This window comes from Sceloporus occidentalis, unplaced genomic scaffold, assembly GCF_023333645.1.
Source record: "Sceloporus occidentalis isolate IW3139 unplaced genomic scaffold, rSceOcc1.0.p SCAF_6, whole genome shotgun sequence".
Lineage (NCBI taxonomy): Eukaryota > Metazoa > Chordata > Lepidosauria > Squamata > Phrynosomatidae > Sceloporus > Sceloporus occidentalis.
Genome location: NW_028316986.1, coordinates 120,159,329 through 120,168,553, shown reverse-complemented (window position 1 = coordinate 120,168,553; position 9,225 = coordinate 120,159,329).

Here is a 9,225-nt window from a genome sequence, read left to right as displayed (position 1 = left end):
GCAACTTGCCAGTAATCTTTAGTCAAGTCTATGGATGAGAGGTATGTGGCACGTCCTAGCTTTTCTAGGAGCTCATCCAATTGGGGCATAGGGTAATGCTCCAGCCGTGTCGCAGAGTTCAGTTTTCTGTAGTTAACACAGAACCTGATCTCATTCCACCCTTCTTGGGCACCAACACAACAAGAGAAGCCCATGAGCTGCAGGAAGGCTGAATAATCCCTATGTCCAACATCTTGTGTATCTCTTGGTGAAAACATGGAGGCAAATTTGGTTATTAGTCGAGAGAACTGGATGAGTTGATTGGGCTTGAGCCGTGTAGGAGGTTGAATGTCGTCCAAGTCACGGCCCTCCTTCCTATCATAAAATGCACCCTCTGGCCAGTCTTCACCTCCCGGTTTAGGATCAGAGAGAGTGAGATGGTGATCCGGTCTGACATAAAAAGGACTAAGTGAATTGACATGGTATACCTTAGGCCAGAGACACTCATCTGAGGGCTGAATAAGATAATTCACCATACCCATGTGTTGAAGCACAGTGGCTGGTCCCGTCCAGAATGGTTCAAGTTTATTAGTTGTCAGCACCTTCAAGACCATTACTTGGTCCCCAGGTGCAAAACAGCGCTTCCTGGTGCACTGATCATACCAAGTTTTCTGGTCTTGTTTTACTTGTCGAAGATGTTCATGAGCATCCAGCTATTCAAAATATTCTGAGAATATTTTGCAGATTGGTCACAAAATTTACTACATTAGTTTCCAGAGAAGGTTGTACTCCTTCCCATTGTGTGTGTACCAACTGCAGTGTTCCTTTCACCTCGTGACCGTAGATTAACTCGAAAGGTGAATAACCCAAGCTGGGGTGTGGTATGGACTTATTTTACTTATTACTTGCTTATTTTTGTTTCCCTTTAAAGGGGTTGACACCCTGGGAAATTAAAATTGCACAGCTCAGAAATGCATCATGGTTTGCCAGTAATAACATTTCACTTCATTTATTATGAATGAAATAATCATTCATTCAGCATGAGACAAGAGCTCCCCTGGGCCAGCCACTGGGCCAAGCACTGCATGACTGGGCAAAGAAGGCCCAGGGCGCATGCTCCTGCTGCTGCCACCGTTTCTGCTGCCACCACTACCACCATTGGTGCTGGGGGAGCCTGCACAGGCTCCTCACCACCCGAAAGCGCAGCTGGAATGGCAACGGCCCACCTGGCCACTTGGCCCTAAATAGGGCTGACAGTCAATCAGGGGCAGTGCCAGAGGGAAGTCCTTCCCGGCCTCCTAGCCAATCAGGGAGGCTCATATGGCACCAGGGGTGGGATTTCCAGCCACAAAGGCCACTGGGACTACCACGTGGTTGCCAGATGTCCCACCCCAATAGGCCTAGGCAGCCAATCTGGGCTCCCAGTGCATCCTGGGAGCAGACTGGGGCTTGGCTGGGCCAGGAGGGCACCCCGGCATTCCTGGTGGCTTTCCCTCTCCCCCTCCCCCCACCAGCAACTAGACCAGTCCGGGTAAGTCGGGTAGCCTCATTTTTCATTATGGCAAATAGCCAGCATACAGTAAATAACAAAGACTGGCCATGTCATGTGCTGAATGTCAGAAATCAAAAGACTAAACATTAATTCCCTGTACAGTGAGCCCTACATAGCCATAGATTCAGCATCCATTGATTCCACCATCCACAGCTTCAAAATATTCCAAAAGAAAAAAAGGCAAAAAAGCAAACTTTGATTTTGCCATTTTTGTAAGGGATGCCATTTTGCTACCTCATTATACACAATGATAATTGAGCATCTACAGATTTTGTTATCCATTGGGGATCCTGGAACCAAACCCTAGTGGATACCCAGTGCCCACTATATATTTATTTCTGCAATGTAGACAAGACCTAGATTTCTCTTCCTGTCTGCTTTCTTAACCTTCCTACTTAGGTCCACATGTATTGATACATCTTTCTTTTTTTATAAATTTAATAAAAAATAAAGCCACCCAACTCACCAGACCAGCCTGATTGCCATTGGGGAAAGAAGGAACCACCAGCTGGGGACATTCCAGACCCAGCTGAGCCCCAGCAGGCATTGCGCCTGACTAGTCAGGCTCCAATTGGCCAGCAGGGGGCATGTAGGGGTGGCACTTCCTGCCCTGATGCTGGGGCGCCTGTGATTGGTGGGGACCCGGAGGACAGCAGCCTCTTTAAGGCCACAAGGAACTCGAGGACAGCACCATAGAATCATAGAGTTGGAAGAGACCGCAAGGGCCATCCAGTCCAACTCCCTGCCATGCAGGAAATCACAATCAAAGCATCCCCAATAGATGGCCATCCAGCCTCTGTTTGAAGACCTCTAAGGAAGGAGACTCCACTACACTCCTAGGAAGTGTGTTCCACTGTCGAACAGCCCTTACTGTCAGGAAGTTCCTCCTAATGTTGAGATGGAATCTCTTTTCCTGGAGCTTGCATCCATTGCTCCGGGTCCTAGTCTCTGGAGCAGCAGAAAACAAGCTTGCTCCCTCCTCAATATGACATCCCTTCAAATATTTAAACAGGGCTATCATATCACCTCTTAACCTTCTTTTCTCCAGGCTAAACATCCCCAGCTCCCTCAGTCATTCCTCATAGGAGATGTTTTCCAGACATTTCCCCATTTTAGTCACCCTCCTTTGGACAAGCTCCAGTTTCTCAATGTCCTATTTGAATTGTGATGCCCAGAACTGGACACAATATTCCAGGTGGGGCCTGACCAGAGCAGAATATAGTGGCACTATTACTTCCCTTGATCTAGACACTATACTTCTATTGATGCAGCCTAAAATCGCATTGGCCTTGTTAGCTGCCGCATTGCACTGTTGACTCATGTTCAACTTCTGGTCTACTTGGACTCCTAGATCCCTTTCACATGTAGTTTCATTCAGCCAGGTGTCCCCCATCCTATATCTGTGTATTTCATTTTTCCGCCCTAAGTGCAGTACCTTACATTTCTCCCTGTTGAAGTTCATTGTTAGCTGTGGCCCAGCTTTCTAGTCTATTCAGTTCATTTTGAATGCTGATCCTGTCCTCTGGAGTATTATCTATTCCTCCTAATTTGGTGTCATCTGCAAATTTGAAAAGTATGCTCCCAATTCTGTCATCCAGGTCATTGATAAAGATGTTGAACAGTATTGGCCCCAGGACAGAGCCCTGTGGGACCCCACTGGTCACTTCTCTCCAGGATGAAAAGGAGCCATTGTTGAGCACCCTTTGAGTTTGTCCAGTCAACCAATTACAAATCCATGTAACAGTTGCCTTGTCTAGCCCACATTTTACAAGCTTGTTTGCAAGAATGTCATGGGGAACTTTGTCAAAGGCCTTACTGAAACCATTCGAGTTCCGCTCTCCCCACCCTCCTTCCCTCCAGTTGAGGAAAAGGGCTGTGGTGTCACAACTTTCCAGGGTGGTAACATTGGTCTTGGATCTGGTGGGCGCAGCTTCCAGAGCTGTGTAGCACTGGATTGGGAGTTCAACAGGAACCTGGGGATGCTGGGAATGTTGTGGTGTTCCCATTGCGGGGGCAGCACCGAGTCAGCGTCCCCCAGTGACAAGGGATGGAGATGTGCATAAGCGATCAACTGGTTACCAGAGATATGGATGGACAATTAACCTGTCACCCCTTTGTCATCCCGAACCTTGGCCATGACCAAGCGAATGGATTCATCAATTAATAAGGGATTGGTTGATGACAGATCCAGACCTCAAGGTTTGTGAGCCAACCCTACATTACAGCTGTTGTCAATAAAGCTGTGGCCTTTTTCCTTCCAATTGAGATTCATTGTGGTTATTATTGCAGCGACTTCCCTCCATAGCAATAAATTATTTTTAAACTATTAGAAATCTATAATGTTCCTCTAGAGTAAGGTTAAATAATTATCTCACAAAGTCTCTCAGGTGATGGGGTTCTACCTGTATCAGCCTGCCTGAATCTTAATCTGCTTTGCTCCAGGTGATTTTCTTTGCTAATTCTCATTGCTAATAATTATTTGACAGTTCAAGACACTCTTCTGTGACATTTAATTTAAGAGCTGTTCTTGTCTTAATATCCCCACTCCCATCTAGGGAGAGAACAAATGATATAAAACTGAGTCCTATTTTAAACTGGTTGATCCCTGGGACACACCTGTTGTTTATCTCAGTTGGTTGGATTCATAACTTCTCCAAGAGTAGGGTGAGGTTACTTTTCCTGCTAACTGCCAGCTCTCTTTTCTGTACATGATGACTGCATACCACTCTGCTATGTAATGCCCAGTCCCTTCAAGGACATCTTCTTCTTCCAGTTATTTTCTCATTTGCTTTTTATGTAGGTGTTCAAAACATCTAACTTTATTGTGTTCCCATTGCCAGGCTCCAGTGATGCTCATACTAGTGATATAATGAACTGGCCCCTCAACTGGAATGATGTTGAAGGTCAGTTCTCTGCTTCCCAAATGGTTGCACTGACTTTGGCTGAAGTTTTATTGTTACTCATTGTCATGATGGGAAAGCAAGCAATTTGTTCATGCAATGTAAAATATATTATTGAGTCTTTCAACCACACTATGAGGGTTATTTTTTAATGATCAACAGATGTGTTGCCTGTTTTCATTTTCTTTGGACCAGAAAAGGATCCGCTCAGTCCATCCCAGGATCCCTCTGGTCTCTCAATGATGTCTCAAGTCCCACCGCCTAGCTAAATTGGTGTTTGTTCCCTCATGAGTTATGACAGCCAAGAAGGCTGGGAAGTTTCAGCTGTGTTTGCTTCTGACCTGGTGTCACCCTGAAGTGGATGTTCTCTTCCTCTCTTTTGTCTTTAATACTAAGAAATATTCTTGATTTAATGACAGTGAAACCTGGTTATCAAGCTTAATTGATCCTGAGTTTTATCAAAACAAAGGCACAGTATAGACCGCCGAAAAATGGCGGCCTGCTGGCACCTGTTTTTATTCTAGAGGGAAGCCGCAGCTGCCAAACCGCACAGCTTCGCTCCAGAGGAAAAAGAACCAGGAAAACCGGGTTCTTTTTCCAACACCATTGTGACGTCATGAATGTACCAATGGTGTGGACCGATGTGCAGATGCTATGCATCCGTTATGTCACAATGGTGGCTCCTGTGTACAAGGGGCACTGCTATTTTAGCACCGCCAGTCCATGCTAGGGTTAGGGACTGTGCGGTTGCCGCGCGGTCCCTACCGTAGTTGCTCCCCTGCCACGCTACAAAGGGCCCATCTGTCCAGGCCAAAGCTTCTTTGTTTCTTTTAACAAATTGTTCAAACCCATTCTGATACTTGACACAGATCAGAAGAAAGACTGACATTCATAATTTGGTTGTTGGTGGGACTGAAACATTGAAAGCCAACCCAATATTCATAATATGGTTGGTGTATTACTGAAGGGTTGTTCCAAGAAAATGATGCCAATGCTGGAAATAATGAGTTGTGATATTTTGGTCCCTCATAAAATTTTGTGAATGAGGAAGGGGGCAACAGTACAACAAAAGTCCTCTTTGAAGAACCCAAAATATTCTGTATGAAGTTTCTCTGCTGTGAGTGGTTTCAGAATCTGGGTGCAGCCTAGGTACCCACTTTAAGTCAAATTAGGTGTTGTAAGTGACATGTATTTGCTACAATTAAGCTGTTTTCCTTCCCATATTTGGATTCCCTAAGAGACAGGTGTATCTAAATCCCAAGCAAGGCACACTGAATGCAAACGTAGGTGAGAGACATCACATAACAAACTTATGTCTTTTGTCACTCAAGGGAGCTCTTCTTCCAAAAACTTACTAAGCACATAAATTAATTTGACACTTAGGTCCGGTACAGATTGGTGCAAAGCTCCAGCCTTGGGCCAATTTTAGGGCTTGGAAGAGTGGAGCGTCCACATGTTCCCAAGCGCTACCGTGCTGTCCAGGTGCCATCATGGCTCGCCTCCATCCACACGGGGCTGGAAGCATCATACGTGTGGCACAGCATCATATATCATTGGTGCGCCAATGGTGCCCCATGCACAGTGCAAAAAGGCCTCTATCCAGGGGGAGAAAGGGGCGGCCTCTGGCTGCTAATACTGCTATTATGCTAATACTGCTAATACTGCGAATACTGAGTCAGATCTAGGTCTTAGGTACCATGCAGCAAAGAATGTTGACTATTTCATGCATTTGAGGGGTGGGGATTATAGTATGTGTTTATTTTATCCCAAAACAGCCAATTCTCCAAGATCCATTTCAGTTCTGCCTACTGTTTTTCCTTAGCTCACATATGCTCATACCAATATATTTCTTTTAATTGGTGAGATTTCCCTAATGAGCTTTCTCTATGCCATGGCTCCAAGCATGCTTATAAAATATAAAAGGAATCCAGATGACATGTTGTAACCACATAAATAGATTTAGTGTGAACAAATAACTGGTCTTTTTTTTGCATTTTTTGGCATCTTCTACTGGGCCTTGGCCCATGACTGGAGGAACTCTCAAGTTCACGGAGTTCTTAATTCATTGACTCATGCCTCCTCATTCTTCCCATCCCACATTTTTATAATTGCTTAGTTTTGTCTGAGTGCTTTTTTGTTCTTGTTTGCAACCATAGAAATGAAATATTTTATTGGCAATAGGAAATAAGAAGTTCTTTGGCGTTTTAATGATCTATTTGATTTCTGTCCCATTCCACTCAATCCCATGTGCTCAGGACAGGTAAGATTGCTAATATGAAATGAAATAGTTTTTAAAATAAGAAGGAAGATCTTATCAACGAAAGTAAGGGGGGGATGAAATATGATACAGTGCTGCGGGAGCAAATTATTTGGAGGCAAAAGCTATGAAACAGATACACAAACAACATAACACTCATCCAGAAAGGGGGGAAATGTCTAGAAGTATCAACTCTTTTCAGTTCTTTTGGTTTTGATTTTATCTACATATTCCCAGGATTGGAAATAAATTCTTCCTTGAAATATCCCCCATTCTCCTCAGTCCCCCCACTCCTTTGTGTCCTTCCTCCTCCCCTCTCACTGATCATGTCTCACATCTAGACCTGTGCAATATTTGTGGAACTGATTTTCACTGACTTCCACTGAGCCTTCTTTTTTATTATTATTCAAGAATTATAGCCTGAGTGCTAGAGTATTTTCACATATTACACTAGTTAAACAGTAGAAGCATATTGTTTTGGTGTAAACATTCCTCTTTCCTTCACTTGATCTCTGTTGAATCTATATCCTGGAAACAACAGCCGTATTTACTGGCAGTAGCCATCTTAGCTAATTTGAGGATAATACAAATGGACAGCAATGTAGAGATACATTTCATTTTGAAAAATACTGGGTTAATTTAAACTGATCTGGGAAGTAGGAATGAAAAGTGTTTGGAAATGCCAGGGGTTCCCAGGATATATTTTAAGGTTTAAAAAAACAACATGTGGATTTCCAAAATATAATCAGTTGGTACAAGAACAGAACTTGGTGCTTTCAGATACATTTTTCTTGTCTGCAAGGACTCATAGTGATGTAAATTAAATGAGCAACAACAACAACATATACTAGTACCTTAGCAATAGTAGTGGAGACCACTGGATTATTTAACAGCCAACATTGACAGCATCTGCACTGCAAAAATAATCCAGTATGATACCACTTTATCTGCCATGATAATAATGCTAATCATGCATTGGTTTGCATTCTCAATCACTGAAAGAAAAGTTTGTTGTGTTTTCCATGATTAGTAGGCTTCTGCCTACAGAAAAGGCCTCTGCTTGGAGTTAGAGGATCCCCTCTGTCTCTCCACATTACAAGTCACTGCCTTTAGCAAGGTTCCCTGACCTTCTCTATACAATTTTCAGGGAGCCGGTGGGGCTGCCATGAGGAGGGAGAGAAAGAAAAGCCCGGATGCATGCATCTATATTGAATTCCAAGCTTAAAAGACTAGAGCTCTCCACTTTGTGTTTTGCTTTGGGTATCACTGAAGAAGAAAATCATCTATTTTTTTAAAAAAAAAAATCTTCCATGCAAGACAGTAAAGTAAAATGTCAGTTGAAACACAAAATGCCTGTTTGGTTTGTTTGCTTTTCTGTTCATGGAAGGGAGGAGTTTCATTTGCACATGTATTTAATGGAGTACATAGTTTAACTCAGAGCCTATCGCATGAGAAAAGGAAGCCTAAACAAAGCAATGCATGGTGTTGTAGCACTTCACATGGTGTTGTACCACTTCCATTCTCTTCCCAATGGGAGACACTTATAAAAAATGTGCCTTTTGTCAAATAGATTTTTCCAGTGCAACAAAAGACACACTTTCACAACCATCTTCCTTAGAAAACTAATGGAAGTGCTATGATGCCATGAGGAGAAGCATGGAGAAAGCCACTACTCTCCTACTCCATTTCATATTCTTTTCTTGTGTGATAAGGCTCTCAAGATTCATTTAGAACTGTTCATTTATTCAAAGTGGTATTCCCTGAACTGGTGCTGGTCCATAAGCCATCAACTGCCAGTCATTGGAGAGTTTTCAGGAAGGCAACAGTTGAGGCACATTAGAGAAAAGAATTGGTAGTCTCCCATATCAGATAACTTAAGAAGCACTGATGTGGAAGCAGTCATATCATTAAGCGACTTAAGAGATCATTAGACTATGTAAAGTTTAGTTCATTAGACTACTTAAACTTGGCTGTCAAACTTTTCTCCTTCCCCCATCTTCCAGAATGATTAGCCCCTACAAGGAAGACCAACCCCAGCATGAGATCATTTATTTTCCAGCACATTAAGGCAGACTCCTTCCCAACAACTTGTGTACCAGATGAACTAAGGAATATGATGAGAAGCCAAATAAGTATCATTATTTTGCTCATCAGACAGGTTTAGGAGGAACAGTAGAACTTCATGTACTCATCACAAGGGGAAACTATGTGAAAACTAACAGACTCCAAATGTTTTCTTAAGTACATACTTGTTTCCAATTATATGTTTTTAATCTACCAACATTTTCCCCACAGTTTTCAAGATGTGACATTTATGCTCATGCTGTCTTAATGGCTTGCGAGGGCAGGTTGTCGACAGAGGGGGAAAGCCATACACATTGCCTGCTGGAAATCCTACACCTCAAAGAAGCTTTGAAAAAGCCTGCATTTCCCTTCTCCTTCTAGATACTCTTTGAGATGTATCCAGTGCAGGGCTTGCTTAAGAAAAATTCAGGTCTACAAGGTAACTCTGCTCACTCTTTCCTTCAACCTCTCTT